Here is a 15,483-nt window from a genome sequence, read left to right as displayed (position 1 = left end):
TAAATATTAGTCGTCTATTTGTTACAGGGCTCTTTGCCATTCTGTTCGACTAGAAATGTGGGATTACCAATAGAAACGTGGATACTGACAAATCGTGAAGTTGACAAAGCAGGGAAGCTGCGGATGGCGGAAAAGAAGTGCGTGGAGCCTTAACATTGCTCCTCGCAGCGAAGAGTATAAGGCAAAATAAATATACAAGCCGCTTGCCATATGCCATGTTAAGTCACTTTTACGTACTCCTCGCAAAACCCAAAGAAATGTCTGAAATCATCGCGTAATAAGTAGCTGGCTGGTACGTTATGTGCATGTTATGTACGAATGCTGAGTGGTATTATCAGAAAATCACGTAATAAACGTAAATGTATGCATGCGTAGAAATACAATACCAACAGCGCATATCAAGAGCAGGAAAGCTGTTTTTCTAGAGATGAACATTGTAAAGCTTAAACATCTACGTAATTGGATCAAGAGAGGATACTTGTCTGACACAAATGGCACAATTCATAATTAGGAATATCTCTCAATGACCTTCTCTTCTTTATTATCGTTTTAGGGGCAGACCACGTTTGAACTACACAATGCTTGTGGTCGAAGGTGTGACGTTATGATGAATGCAAGTTCTAAGCCAACTACAAAGGACATTGTTTTGCGTTTATTCTTGCGATGAGGGAAACGTACATCCCTTGCCACAGACACCGCAACTGTCTTGCTCTAAGCAGACATGCACCAGAATTATTGCAAAGTTCCAGCGTGTGCATATAGAATGGGCAGGCCATATGACATCCGCCGTGAAAGTCCTCATGACTATGTGCACATATTTGTACGCTGGATAACAACGCCGCAGAAAGAAGTACGAAAGATTAGGCGTCCGCAGAAAGAAGCACCAAAGGAAGAGCCACGCCTCCGTTGCTAGGTGACACATGGCTGGGCCGGTCATGCGCGCAGCGACTGGTCCGGAATGTGTCGCAGAAAGAAGGCCGAAAGAAAAAAATTCGGCAGATCCCACGCGTTGTGGGAATCGTTTCATGCGAAGCAGTCGGCGAGTACTCTATGCTGTAGTTTATGGCTTTGAGCCACGCGTTACGAGGTGAATCGACGTATTTTTGCAAGTGTAGTAGCTGTGTGCACATCGTGGGCTTACACTGGCGTTTAAATGGTAACCTACGGTGCGACGCAACGTCAGCCCTTATGTTAGAGTACACGCGTACCTTTCCTTAATGTATTCCTCCGGGGTACAGCAATGCTTCAATATAGCTTGCTGAATCATAGGAATACAAATGTAATGTTTATTAGACTGCTATAAAAGCGCACCCAGCACTGCAACCACATACGTCAATCTGATATTAATCCTGTATCGTAGGAGCACATATCTAGTGTCTATTGCTTGCTTGTAAAATTAGATAGCCAGCACCACAAACACAATTGACGTTGCACCGACGTTGCGCCTGCATAAGCTGTTTTTCCAAACCAGTTTATAGATCTGGCGTGGCTCTGTGGTAGAATACCTGCTTGCCACGCAGAATGCTTGGGTTCGATTCCTGCTGTGTTACTAATATTGATTCTTTCCATTCGTTGGGTCAACGCTACTGGTGTAGGTATTTCTTAACGCTCTCGCATTTAAATGACCAATGTCTGTTCTCACCGTTCCTGGGTAGATATAAACTGTCAATCACCTGTGGCGCATACCCGTACACATCGGCCCGTGGTAAACGGGTATGTGCCACACGTGTCTGGAGGAAGGGGTTTGACGACGTACGCGGCATGATTTTCAAGTTACTTATGTCATGACCTGTCACAAACGAGCGCGTTATAAAGCGCGCGTGCGGCCGCTTTCAAACAGCATCAAGGTAGAATGGCTTGAGCCGCTCGCCCAAGAAGCGCGAACGACGAAAAAAAACAGGTATCAAAAGACTCCGACGCACCGCATCCTTCTCACCCACTCGAGCCAGACGCAGACAACACGATCAAACGCCCGGCAAAGCCTGAAAACATCTGGAAGAGAAGCGTGATGCAAGCGACGCCGCGCTCGCGCTTTCGTGGTGGGTTTTCGGAGGGCCGAGATGCCAGCCCTTGGAATCCGCCCGGCGATTGCCAACCCGATTAACGGGATCAGTGACATGACCCGAGGATCATAATCGTCAAATCCTCTCACCCTCCCATTCCAATTTTGGTCTACACCAAGTCAAAGAGGCGATCGTGACAGCACCCAGATGTAGGCTGCTAGATAGATAGATAGATAGATAGACAGACAGATAGATAGATAGATAGATAGATAGATAGATAGATAGAAACGCTCAAAGGGCGAAAGATTCGCTAAAAATGCTTCGCAATTAAAAGAGGCACATATCCATCCTTTGTTAGGCGACACCTGGGTTGGTGGAGCACGGGTAGAGCGGTTATACTGAGTGGAGCTCCCTGCAAATAAAAGGTGATCAGAGTCGTGCTTCTCTTTAAGTATACCACCGTGTGCAGCCTACCATAATTGTTGGCAGATTACGCATAAGCAGGACATTGAAATCTAGAAGGCAGCCAAAAGGCGTGGTATTGTCAGTCCTTTACTTTTGCCGCTCGGGTTGTGCGTGGAATGTCTGCAATTTTGCAATGCTTCTAACTCGAACCACTAACATATGCATGCAGTATGTATAACATTAGACGTGCAACTCTTCCGGCTTTCCCCTTCGTTGAATCCCACATGCGATTTTTTAATTTTGTTCAGGTGATATGTTCTTTAATGGTTTAACAGGTAACTGTAGCATAGTTTTACAAACAGAAACCTTTGCCCACAATATCACGCGTAATTGCATATTAAACCTATGAGTTTTTTTTTCTTTTTGCGTAGGTGCAAAACAGGAAACTCAGAGTGAAAACAGCTTTTGCAATACAGGGGCAATGTTCGATTTTCTTGAGCATGCGCTGTAGAACATGGCTTGTGAAGGCGCACAAAGCTGTGCCTAAACGAGACGTTACGTTAAAGACAACCTCAAAACGAGGACGTAATCAAGCATAGTACGAAACTGCTGTGTATATGGAATTGTCTGAAAAAAGACATCCACCATTAAAATAGAATTCATATTTTATCGCTTTCATACCTTCAGAGCAGAAGACGTCGTAGTTAGCGTGATAGTCATTAATAGACATATGTTCATTAAATTTCTTAATATTTATTCAGGGACTTGTCTAGCTGATACAAGGCCGCCGGTATTCAGAGCATTTCTCCTTGTTTTCGCCTGTGGTTAGTACAAATTTACAGAAGTAGGTCGTCGGTATCTGCAGTAAGACCCTCTCTTGCTGCACGCACAATCATGTTTTACCGGTCAATATGTCGGTTGGAGATTCCGCAATTTGCTTGCGGAATCACCAACCAGAGTCGTGGCAGTGGATCCTAAAAGAGGGAACCGCTATTTTACACTATCACAACAATTACTGTGACACTGCACACAACTGCTCATACCATCATCATCATCATCATCATCATCATCATCATCATCATCATCATCAGCCTGTCTACGCCCACCGCAGGGCAAAGGCCTCTCCCATGTTCCGCCAATCAACCCTGTCCTGTGCTTTCTGCTGCCACGTAATACCTGCAAACTTCTTAATCTCATCTACCCACCTACCATACAATGTCATACCATACAATGTCACAAACATACTAACCCCCTTCCCCCTCTCCCCAAAAAGGGGGGTGTCACTTGAGCAATACATAAGCGCTCCTAAAATCTAGTATCATATGGGCAGTCAGCTTATCGGAAAACCCAAAACCTCAATTGAAAACGCACGTTAATCCCACCTGTAGTTTTTTCTCTTTAGCACAAGAGTCGGCAATAGAATAATGTGACAGTTTAGCAACAGAAACACGACACCAGGTGATTAGAAACAGAAATGTTGCAATTAAAGTTTTCAGTGGCCATACTTAGCATTTCATGTGGAGCTTGAATATGTTCGCACTGTAGCGAAGCGTTCCTACTGAGTAATGGGTCGTCCTCTCGAGCGCCTTCCAGTGGGTCGTTCTCTTCTCTGAGAGCACGCTCCTCGTGCAGAGAGTCGGCCCTGCTTTCACTGTCGCTGCCGCGCACCGTCGCTGAGTCACCGTTAATAAGCGTCTTGACAATTTGGTGGAGAGTGCTGTGCCCTTTAAACAACTACGGTCCGCATTCGATGCCCTTGGAGCTTCGATCCCGTACCGTGCCTGCTACCATGACTCAAGACGCCGCCCAGCAAACGCCTCCTCTTGCACCGACGCCATGTCCGGGTGTCCCCCGCATCCGCGACCCTCCTATCTTCACCGGCGCGGATGGCACCGACGTCGAGGACTGGCTCGCGATCTACGAGCGTGTGAGCGTCCCCAATACATGGGACGAGGCAGGCAAACTGAGCAACCTCGTTTTCTACCTGGCGGGTGTGGCAAGTCTATGGTACAACAACCACGCATCCGATTTCGCTACGTGGTCCGCTTTCAAGACCGCCATCATCGACGTGTTTGGCCGCCCTGCCGTTCGCAAGCTGCAAGCCGAACAGCGGTTACGTGAACGAGCCCAGCAGTCCGGCGAGTCTTCCACGAGCTACATTGAAGACGTGCTCGACTTGTGCAAGAAAGCCAACGCAACCATATCTGAGGCCGACAAGATCCAGAACGTCATGAAAGGCATCGACGACGATGCCTTCACCATGCTACTCGCCAAAAACCCTCGCACTGTGGCAGAGGTCATCACGCTGTGCCAAAGCTACGAGGAGCTACGCCGGCAGCGGCTGATGACGCGTCGACCTCCATCACGCGACGCCGATCTCGCTGGCTTGTCGGCCGTGTCGGACCACTCCGTCTTACTCGCCGAAATCAAGTCATTCGTGCGGGAGGAAATTGCCCGCCAGTTCTCCTTACTGGCCTTCTCTCACCCGCAGGATGTTGTACAGTCGTCGACCACACTGCTGCCTCCCCTACGCCGGGCTATCGAGCAGGAAATCGCGGAGGTTATACCGGAATACCACCAGCCCCATCCGGCGCCTGCGCCGCTCAGTTACGCACAAGTTGCAGCCAGGCCGGCCCCAGCGCTCCCTGTCGTGCCCCCGCTAACATATGCTGGAGCCGTCACCAGGCCTCAGGCCTTCGAAGCGAGTGTGCCGGCTGCGTACGCCGACATCGTCCATACGCCCCGACTGCAGCCAACCATGCAGTCGTATCAGCCGCCGCCCCGTCCCTCGCGTCCTGCGACATGGATGGGACCTAGCCCGGCAAGCCGATGGCGCACTGCCGACAACCGCCCCATCTGCTTTGCGTGCGGTTGGGCCGGTCACGTCGCCCGCTATTGCAACCGCGTGCAGCCGCCTCGAGTCGGATCAGCCGTCACCAACCAGTCCAGCCGCCCGTATTATGAACCGCTGCCGCCTATGTCACCGACGTCACGCCCAGGTCCATCTACCCGTCGGTCACCGTCACCACGACGCCGCTCACTGTCACCGATGCGGCCTCGTCCGGTCGCACGAGACCAGGAAAACTAGTCGTCGCAGTCCAAGAGGCAAGGGCTGCGACGCTATCGAACAGCCAAAGCCCTCAGCAAAGCCCATCAAACGTAGTAGACGTGTTTGTAGATGGTGTGCGCACATCGGCCCTTGTAGACACTGGAGCTGCCGTTTCCGTTATGGACGCTAAATTTAGCCGACTACTACGAAAAGTGACGACGCCACTTTCTGGGCTCTCCCTCCGTACAGCCAGCGCTCACAGTATTCACCTGACAGCGGTGTGCACAGCCTGTGTCATGAGTCAGGACGCTCTGTACGCCGTCGAATTCATCATAATTTCCTCATGCTCTCACGACGTCATCCTGGGATGGGATTTTCTCGCCCGTCACGTCGCCGTAATTCGTTGCGCACCAGCCGAAATAGAGCTCTCACCATTCTCAGATTTGACGCCGGCGGACAGTCCACCGGCTGCGACCAAGGTACTCGTCAAAGACGACACCACACTTCCTGCAAACTCGTCAACGGCTGTGTCAGTCTGCTGCACCGGTCTCGCCGACGCCGTTGCACTCCTCTCTCCATCTGACCACGTCTTCACTAGAAAAGGCTTGTTGGTGCCATTTGCGACCGTGAAAGTCATTCAGGGCGACACCGACATTTTTGTTACGAACCCATCCCCGTACATTGTTAGGTTGGTGCGAGGGGAATGTCTCGACAGAGCTGAAGCCCTCGAAGACGCACAAGTTATGGACGCACCGGGTGACACCCACTGCGCCAACTCCCATTCGCTCAGTGCTGTTTCCTACTGAGTAATGGGTCGTCCTCTCGAGCGCCTTCCTGTGGGTCGTTCTCTTCTCTGAGAGCACGCTCCTCGTGCAGAGAGTCGGCCCCGCTTTGACTGTCGCTGCCGTGCGCCGTCGCTGAGTCCCCGTTAATAAACGTCTTGACAGTACCTAAATGTTTTCCTCAAGGCGCATATTCCACTTGACAGTTCATAACCTCGGCAGCACCGAACGTAAGGCAAATCGGCGTGTGCAAGTTTCCAAGTTGCCTCAGAGGAGATCCTCACGGCATGCTTGGGCGAGATGTATGTTGTAAACACCTTTGAACGAAAAACGCTGAATATGGCAAAAAAAAAAACATTTTATTTGTGCTGTCTGCGTAGTACCTTTAAACCTTCCGGCTTTGAGAGTTACATAAAATGTATACAGATTCATCTCTTCTAACCACAATATCACGTTGCTTTCACCCTAGAACAGAACAAGAACAAAAAGAAGTCATTTCCAAAGAACAAATTCTTATCGCCTAAGAAATAAGAACATCGAAAGACATGGCAACCACGCCGACTATGTCCCCCTTTGGACTCCTATACATTGCGCGACTGCTAGCACTCATGCTATCCGAAAAAACGTTAAGCCACAGCATATAGCTGGTTGCGAAACATATTCTCAGCTGCCCCGTTTCGGTAGCGACGCAGTTAGACGTAATCGAGCGACGCAGAGGAAATACGGCTGATAAGAATGCATTGCGGAAAAGAATGACCTAATTAATTTGCTGGCATGACCCACCTCTTACAGTAGCGTAGGTGGTGGTGGTGAAAACATTTATTAACAAAATTTCTTCAGAGAAGCTCCGAGCATTCGGAGGTTCTTGGCTTGCGGTAGGGGGGCTCAAAGTCCAGGGGTCCACTTGCAGCAGCCGCTTACGGGCCAGGTCAGCCAGACTCAGCTGATCTTCCAGGTTCTCGCTGGTCAGCAGCTGTTCCCATCGCTTCGCTGTGGGATTTTGTATTGGGAGTAAGGCTGTAATGGCCTGGCATGGCCAGGTGACGTGGTACAGGGTAGCTTTTGCTGGGCACCATGGGCAGTGAGAGGTGTATGCAGTAGGATGCATTTTACTGAGGGTGTGCAAATTTGGAAACATGTCGGTTTGAATTTGCCTCCAGCTGACCGATTCTTCTTTATTTAATGTTCGATGTGGTAGGGAGCAAGTTTGCCTGAGTCCTCTGTAATGGTTTAGGATGGCCGAGTAGTCGCAAGGGACGGGAACGGGTTCCTCGGAAGCGGAGTTGGAAGGTGCTCTGCTCGCATACCCTCGAGCTACCCTATCCGCTGCCTGGTTACCCTCCAGCTCCATGTGACCCGGGGTTCACATGATTCGATGCCAAATCCAGGGTGTGTGTGTACTGGAATGCTGGCCAGTGTCTGTACACTCTTAGCAAACGACCGCTTAAAACAACGCATATAAGGCGGAAAGTAGGTCATATTTTCGACGCTTATAAATGGCTCTCTAAGCGGCCTACTTCTACGGCGCTTTCATATGCGGCCTCTGGCTAAGCGGCACTTTCTTATGCGGCCTAAGTTTACGCGGCTCTTCCATATGCGAGGTCATCTCGTTGCCAGAAGGGCGTTTAAAAGTGGCCGCATAAAGTAACGCATACCGCCGATTTGGTTAAGCGGTACTTCAGGTCAAATCTGTCCGGCTTATATACGGCTCAATATGCGGTCAAAATATATGTGGTACTTTTCGCAAATATTTTTAGAAAAAAGAAATTCTTGTACATTTCGTTTGAGCGTACATGTCTTCGTCTTTTTTTTTGTTGTTCTTTTCAGCCTTCCAACTCATGAATATGCATTTACACATCACAACAACACTGCACAGAGAGTCATCTATCACTTTTTTTTCTTTGCTGTTGTCGCTGTTATGGTTACCTTGTACTGCGGATTTTCCCTTTTTATTTTCCTAATATGAAGTCCACTTTATTTTGTATGCCCTCTCCTGTATAGGCTAGAAAAGGCCCACAGTATTGAATAAATAAATAAATAAATAAATAAATAAATAAATAAATAAATAAATAAATAAATAAACCATGTATCAACACACACACACACTCCACCATGGGGATTTGAACCCAGGGCAACCGCGTGACAAGAAGACACTGTAACCACTAAACCACCGCACCACCCGATCTGGGTGGACTTACGCGGCTTTATATAATTTATGCACTTTACGTAATCTTGGACGATATTACGATCGGCTACAACGCTATAACTTTGCATATATGAGATGCATCGTTCGCGTATATATGCGCGTGCATACGTGTGCACGACCTTAAGCGAACCCTTGCGGGCAGTCAGTCAGTTTGTGTGTGTAATTATGTTTCTCGTCCGACGGCTTGCGCATCCCGCACAGAGACAGAGTGCATTTCCATTCGCCGGCATCATACAGCAGTTGAACGTGCCCTGATGTGCAACCAGCCGCCAAAGAAACGTTTTCTGCGATGTTGGACGCAGTACAGGCGGTAGAAGTCAGATGATCTCATCTCCACTCGGAAGTACAGTCTCCCACGTCCTTCGCGAGCATCACGTTGACGTCGGTGCGTTTGTACGGACAGTATTGTGTAGCGCTTCATCTCAGGGAATCGGGTCAAAACACATAATCGCTTATTCGCGCATCAGATGGGTTTGGTGTAGTGCAGCGCGTACGGGGCGACGGACCAGCTTGCAGAACGGGCCCGCTCATTTCTCTCCGACAGGTATAGTATAGACGAGAGAGAAACGTTGTTGTTGAGTCGAAAGAACAACGAGCCTTCGCAGAAAAGGAACGCAGTCTCCCGAGCTCGAGGCTGACGGCGCCGACGAGCGATGCCGTGGAATTGTTATGCTGGGGAGGACGGCGGGTCAAAGGTTGTTCCTACTCGTGGTTCGTTCGTTCTTGACAGTTGGAAGTGATGCTCCCCTTGCCCTGCACAAACGATGAAACGTAATGCATTACTGGCGCGGAAAGAGCACGCATGAAATCGCTTGCATCACCTGTTAGAACATATGTTTCTTGCGAAGCGTCGCATCAAAAGAAGCTAGCAATGCTTGAAATGGAATCAAGTCACAATATGATCCAGCTTTCAAGGATAAAACCATGCTATTCCATGCTATTTCTTTAAACGTGAGTAGTGCCCTGAATCATTCAGACGCATCATGTGAACAATTATGCTTTATAATACAAAGGTTAACTTGAAACATTCTAATATTTAATGGATGCTGTTAAATAGAAATAACAAACCTAAACTAAATATGCAGTTGTTTTGCACCTTGAAGGTTCAAGAACATTAAGCTCTACAACACGTCTCAGATGGTTTCAAGGCAGCGCTGAAGAGCGATCTGATGGAGGCCCTGTGTTGGGGAACATGGCAGGCTGGAGGTTGTTTTCGTATTCCACCAGTTGACGAGTGAAAGTGATTCTTTCCTTGGCTACGAGATGTGATCGGAGCGAAGAGGGCCAGTATAACTTCACTCCACCTCATCCAGTCAAGTATGCTTTCAGCTTAACGACACCTAAGTGTATGCAGTAGCAAATGCTAAAGGAGGCCGAACTCGAGCAGCAATCTTCACTTCTAGGAAAAATAATCGTCTGTCCTAAAAATGTGCAGTTAGTAGCATCCTGCTTTATTCGGATCACGACATATAAACGTATAATACTAAATAGTACATATAGAGGAATAATTGTTATACTCAGTAGGTGTCATAATTGCAAATAACACCTGCAAATAAAAAGCACGCTTTCACACAAATAGCACACACATAAATGTTGAGATTTACGTGTCCCATTCAACGTTCTATAGCGGCGGCTCACCTGGGCCGTAGCCAATGTTTTTCGGGTTGGGGGGGGGGGGGTTCAACCATACTTTGTGTATGTTTGTGCACACGTTTGTATGTGTGTGTATATAGACGCAAGCAAAATTGAAAATTCTCGGGAGGGGCGGAGAGATGTGTTTGAACCCCCCCATGATGATGATGATGTATTGGTGTTTTGTGGCGCAAGGCTCAAATCAGGCCAAAGAGCACCATGTCAATTTATGCTGGGATGTAGGTGGGCCATGACTTACGATGTGTGTGATATCATGGCTGTAAAACGGCCTAAAAGAGATATATGCAATCAATGGAGGCATGATGAATGTAGTGCGGTGGGCTGTGGGCTACAGTTGGTAGAGGTGAGAGATTAAAGTAGATTAAAAGTATATCGCAAGAGATTATAAGTTTCACTGGCATTCTGTAAACGCGGCACTAATGCCTCAACAAGACCCTTAACCACAAGGGCGTGGAGACACGTGCCTCTTAAAACTGCCGCAGCAGCAGCCTCTCCTGAGAGTGACCTCAGTTTGTATGTGAGTTTGTATGTATGTGAGAGTGACACGTTTGTATGTGTGTGTATATAGACGCAAGCAAAATTGAAAATTCTCGGGAGGGGCGGAGAGATGTGTTTGAACCCCCCATGATGATGATGATGTATTGGTGTTTTGTGGCGCAAGGCTCAAATCAGGCCAAAGAGCGCCATGTCAATTTATGCTGGGATGTAGGTGGGCCATGACTTACGATGTGTGTGATATCATGGCTGTAAAACGGCCTAAAAGAGATATATGCAATCAATGGAGGCATGATGAATGTAGTGCGGTGGGCTGTGGGCTACAGTTGGTAGAGGTGAGAGATTAAAGTAGATTAAAAGTATATCGCAAGAGATTATAAGTTTCACTGGCATTCTGTAAACGCGGCACTAATGCCTCAACAAGACCCTTAACCACAAGGGCGTGGAGACACGTGCCTCTTAAAACTGCCGCAGCAGCAGCCTCTCCTGAGAGTGACCTCAGTGCGTCGTACTTTACTACGAGGAGGCCATTTTCCTATCTGTGGTTTAATTAGGTGGAGCTTGTTAGAAGTCCTGGTATCCCATAATCGCTGCCAGTAGTTCCTCACGTTCCTACGCACGAATGATTTAAGATCTAAGGCAGGAAGACCTATAGAGGGATTCACAGGTTTCGTTCCTATGGAAGTCGCCATGCTGTCAGCGAGTACATTGCCTTCAATGCCCCTGTGCCCGGGGACCCAGCATATTATCACACGTTGTGCTGACAAATAGGCTTTGCACAGGATTGAAAACAGTTCGACAAGAACTGGATTTTTATTTGTTTTTAGTGGCTTCAGGGCTTTAACAACACTTAGCGAGTCTGTATAGATAACCGCCTTTTGGAGCCTTGTACTATGGATGTATTTAACAGCAGAAATGAGTGCGTAAGCCTCAGCTGTAAAAATACTCGTCTCTGGTTGCAGCCTCTCGCATCAGAGAACGATGGACCCAAAGCAGCGTAAGACACGCCTACCTTAGATTTTGATGCGTCCGTAAAAAATGCAGGGCACGAGTATTTTGATTGTAATTCTGGGTAGTGCATTTGAATGTGTATTTCTGGAGCGTGCTTAGTTACCTCCACAAAAGACATGTCACACTCTAATACCTGCCACTGCCACGGTGGCACCGACCTTGCAGGGCGCATTAACACGTGCTCAAGAGGGACATCCATTTCATCACTTAGGTTCCTCACCCGTAGCGAGAAGGGACGTCTCGCTGCAGGTCGGTTACTATACAATGTGGCTGTGGTCATATCATTTATAGTTGTGTAAGTGGGATGCTGTTGATTCGAGTGTACATTAAGGAAATAAGTAAAGCTTAAATATGACCTTTGCAGATGGAGCGACCATTCATTAGATTCCACATAAAGGCTCTCTCTCCACTGGACTTGTTCTGAATGCACCAGTAGCCAGCCGGATGCCCAGATGATGCACAGGATCTAGCATCTTCAATGCACTTGGGGCAGCAGAATGATAAATTACAGAACCATAGTCCAAGCGTGTGCGTATGAGGCTTTTGTAAAGTTTCATGAGACATTCTCCATCACTACCCCATGTTGTGTGTGAGAGAATTTTTAGTATGTTCATGGTTTTAAGACATTTATTTTTCAGGTTTTTAATGTGAGATACAAAGGTTAGTTTTGAGTCTAGGATCACACCTAAAAATTTATGTTCTGCGCTCAAAGGTATGCGGTGCCCTTGTAGATGGATATCCGGCTGAGGGGTTGGGCCTCTCTTTCTTGAAAAAAGAACGCAGGAGCTTTTCTGGGGGTTTAATTTCAACCCATTCTCATTTGCCCAGGCTGACACTTTATTGAGGCCTAACTGTACCTGCCGCTCACATATTGCAAGATTGCAGGACACAAACCCAATCTGAACATCATCTACGTAGACTGAATAAAACATGTTTCGTGGAATGAATGACCGTAGAGAGGTCATTTTTACTATGAAAAGGGTACAGCTTACCACACCGCCCTGCGGAGGCGGTCGGGCAGAACGAGCAAAGGTCAGCACTCCCTTGAAAGAGGACTGTTACGTTCCAACAAGTTGTCGGATAGGTGCCTGAACCACTCACAGATGGTGAGATGTGCGATCCAGTGTTCAAAGACCCGAAAAGGCGGTCATAACATGGAAAGTCCGCGGAACCAAAGGAACACACGTCAGAGCTTGGCCGCAGCCATGACGGCTCCGCTTACAGTAGCGTAAGCATGATCATGAATTCAGGTAGTCTGAATTTGGATGCCGTACGTTGTGACTGTATGAGTGCGACTACGGAACGAAGATGACTACAGCATATACTTGTGGTAGGGTTTCAAGTTAAGGCCAAGCACGTCTTGTCAGATGGTAGATGGTGAAGGTAGAAAACCCGAGGCAGTGCGCCGACCAAAGCAAGAAATTTCACACACGCGCACACACACTCACCCACGCACCCACCCACCCAACACACACACACACACACACACGCACACACACACACACACACACACACCACACACACACACACACACACACACACACACACACACACACACACACACACACACACACACACACACACACACACGGGAGCCTTTTCACAAGTAAAATAAAAACATGTGTCCGAGTAGTTCGCTTTAAATACGCTTGCATATATCACGCGGACAGCGCGCCTATACTGAAGGTAGACTGCCATCGCTCGTGTTGAGAATGGGCGGAGTGGTCTGTATCAAGAGCGACTCAAGACAACGACGTCGTGACAAGTCATCTTTATCTAGCGCGAAAACGTGCGCTATATAAAAGTGCAGTCCCCAGTCGATTGCGTGTCCCCTTGAAGCGTGCTCAGAGCCAAAGCACTGGATTTATCATTTTCTTTATTAACACGTCATAAACGCAGGAACACACGGAGCCCACTGCTGTGATTCCCATTAAAACACCTAAAACTCACTCTTAATCCCATTTCATTGTCTTTCGTGTACTTAAAGCCTCACTGGCGTTCATTTCGGTAGCGCAAAAAAATTAGACACAGACACAAGAGAGGACACGTAAACAAGGAGCTAAACGTCCAACTGACTTTACTGCAAGGAAACATACAAAAACCCGTTGGACAGGCGCGCACGCGGGACATCACACTAGGAGGGGCCCTTTTTTGTTGCAATATACCTTCAACACTTTTGCGCTACCGAAATAAATGCCAGTGATCACAACCAACGAGCCCGCAGTATCGCCTTAAACCCGCGCCCGTGCACTTTGAGCTACCGCAGCTGAGATTAAAGTATAGCGAGAACTTGAATTAGCCGGCACTTTGCGTATAGACGCCACTGAGATATCGTCCACCTGCGACCAAGGCGTGACAAACAGCCCAGACTGCCATAGAGAGGAGCGCGAATTACTGCGCACTCAGAGCCAGGCCCGTAGCCAGGAATTTTTTTCGGGGGGTGCACATGATGGAAACCTTGACTCTTTGAGAAAAACAGCTATTTTCATTATTTATATCCGGTAAAACGCCCGCATCCATCCAAATTTCAGGGGGGGGGGGCTCTACCCCCCCCCCCTTCCCCGGCTCTCGGCTTGCTCAGAGCTCGCCTGGGCAACGCTGATCTGGGGGACTTTGTTGATGCCGCCTACTAGTATTTCACTCTGTGATTGCAGTCTTCATCGAACATTTTCAAAGTACCAAGACGGCGAGAGCAAAAACAGTTAAACTTCTTTCCTTCATCGCTTCTACCATAAACATGTGTGATAACAAGTGATCTTAGTGTTTGATAATTTACGCCCAAACACCCGTCTTTTAAAGCTCAACGCAGATGAAATACTGCTAACAATGCATGGCATAAAAGCATGACAGGATTTATTTTTCTGACACGACCCATCTCTCACAGTAGCTCAAGCATGATCATAAATTCAGGTAAATACGCGACATAAACACATATACACAAGCAGATAACGTACTGAAGAGAGACGAATATTGCTTACCTGTAGATCACATTTACCACTCTCTTCGGCCAACGAAACAACGAATGCAGCACGCTCGATAGTTACCAGTCTCAGGCAGGCGAAGAATCAGCAGTGCAGCTCGTTGCTACGGCCGTGCAGCGCACTAAACACGTCCCTGTTGCATTGGCTCGAGGCTGATTTGCGGCGGATCGCGCACGTTTACGAGTGTCTGCTTAATGTATCACCAGTTACACGCCACTCACACAAAAAACCCGATTCGACACAGCAAGTCATGAAAGCGCGAAGCGTAAAACGTCGTTAAATAGATGAAACAAAGGGCAGCACAAAGGCGACTATAACCACTGCACCAACCACCTCGCATTCGAATGCTCTTCCCGGTATACACCTCAAGCTATAACACCGAGAAGAGATGTCGCCGTCCCTGGTTCGATGACGCCGTCCCTGCTTTGATGAAGCTGAAGCGACGCCTGGAGGACGCCACATTTGTGTACTTACCGCGAGCTCACACATCTCCCTAGGCGGCCTCACTGGAGCGGCCGTGGCAGGCTGTTTAGGGAACTCAGCGGCATCTTTTTCTCCCGTGTTGGCGAACTGATAGCGGTTAGGCGTGTTTGGTGCTATTTTCTTCCATGTCGTTTGCTGTACCTTACGGCAAGTTAATTTTAACGCGAAAAAAAGTGGACAAGACAACAAGGGAATTTCGCTAAATTCTATTCGGATAAAGTCTTAAAAAATATTTTTCTCGTGCCTCGAAATGCTTCTTCGATCGCATCGTTAGCTTCCTTTTATCGGTTGTCGTGTGCTCACAGTACTTTATCGTGTCGCCATTTACCATCTCATGTATCTTCTCCACTATTAGCGAAGCTTCCCGGGGGCAACTCAATTACTCCTGCGGCCTAAAAGCAAACAGATATAAGAG

Source organism: Rhipicephalus sanguineus, chromosome 7, assembly GCF_013339695.2.
Source record: "Rhipicephalus sanguineus isolate Rsan-2018 chromosome 7, BIME_Rsan_1.4, whole genome shotgun sequence".
In the NCBI taxonomy this organism is placed as follows: domain Eukaryota; kingdom Metazoa; phylum Arthropoda; class Arachnida; order Ixodida; family Ixodidae; genus Rhipicephalus; species Rhipicephalus sanguineus.
Note: the sequence above shows the minus strand (reverse complement) of the source record.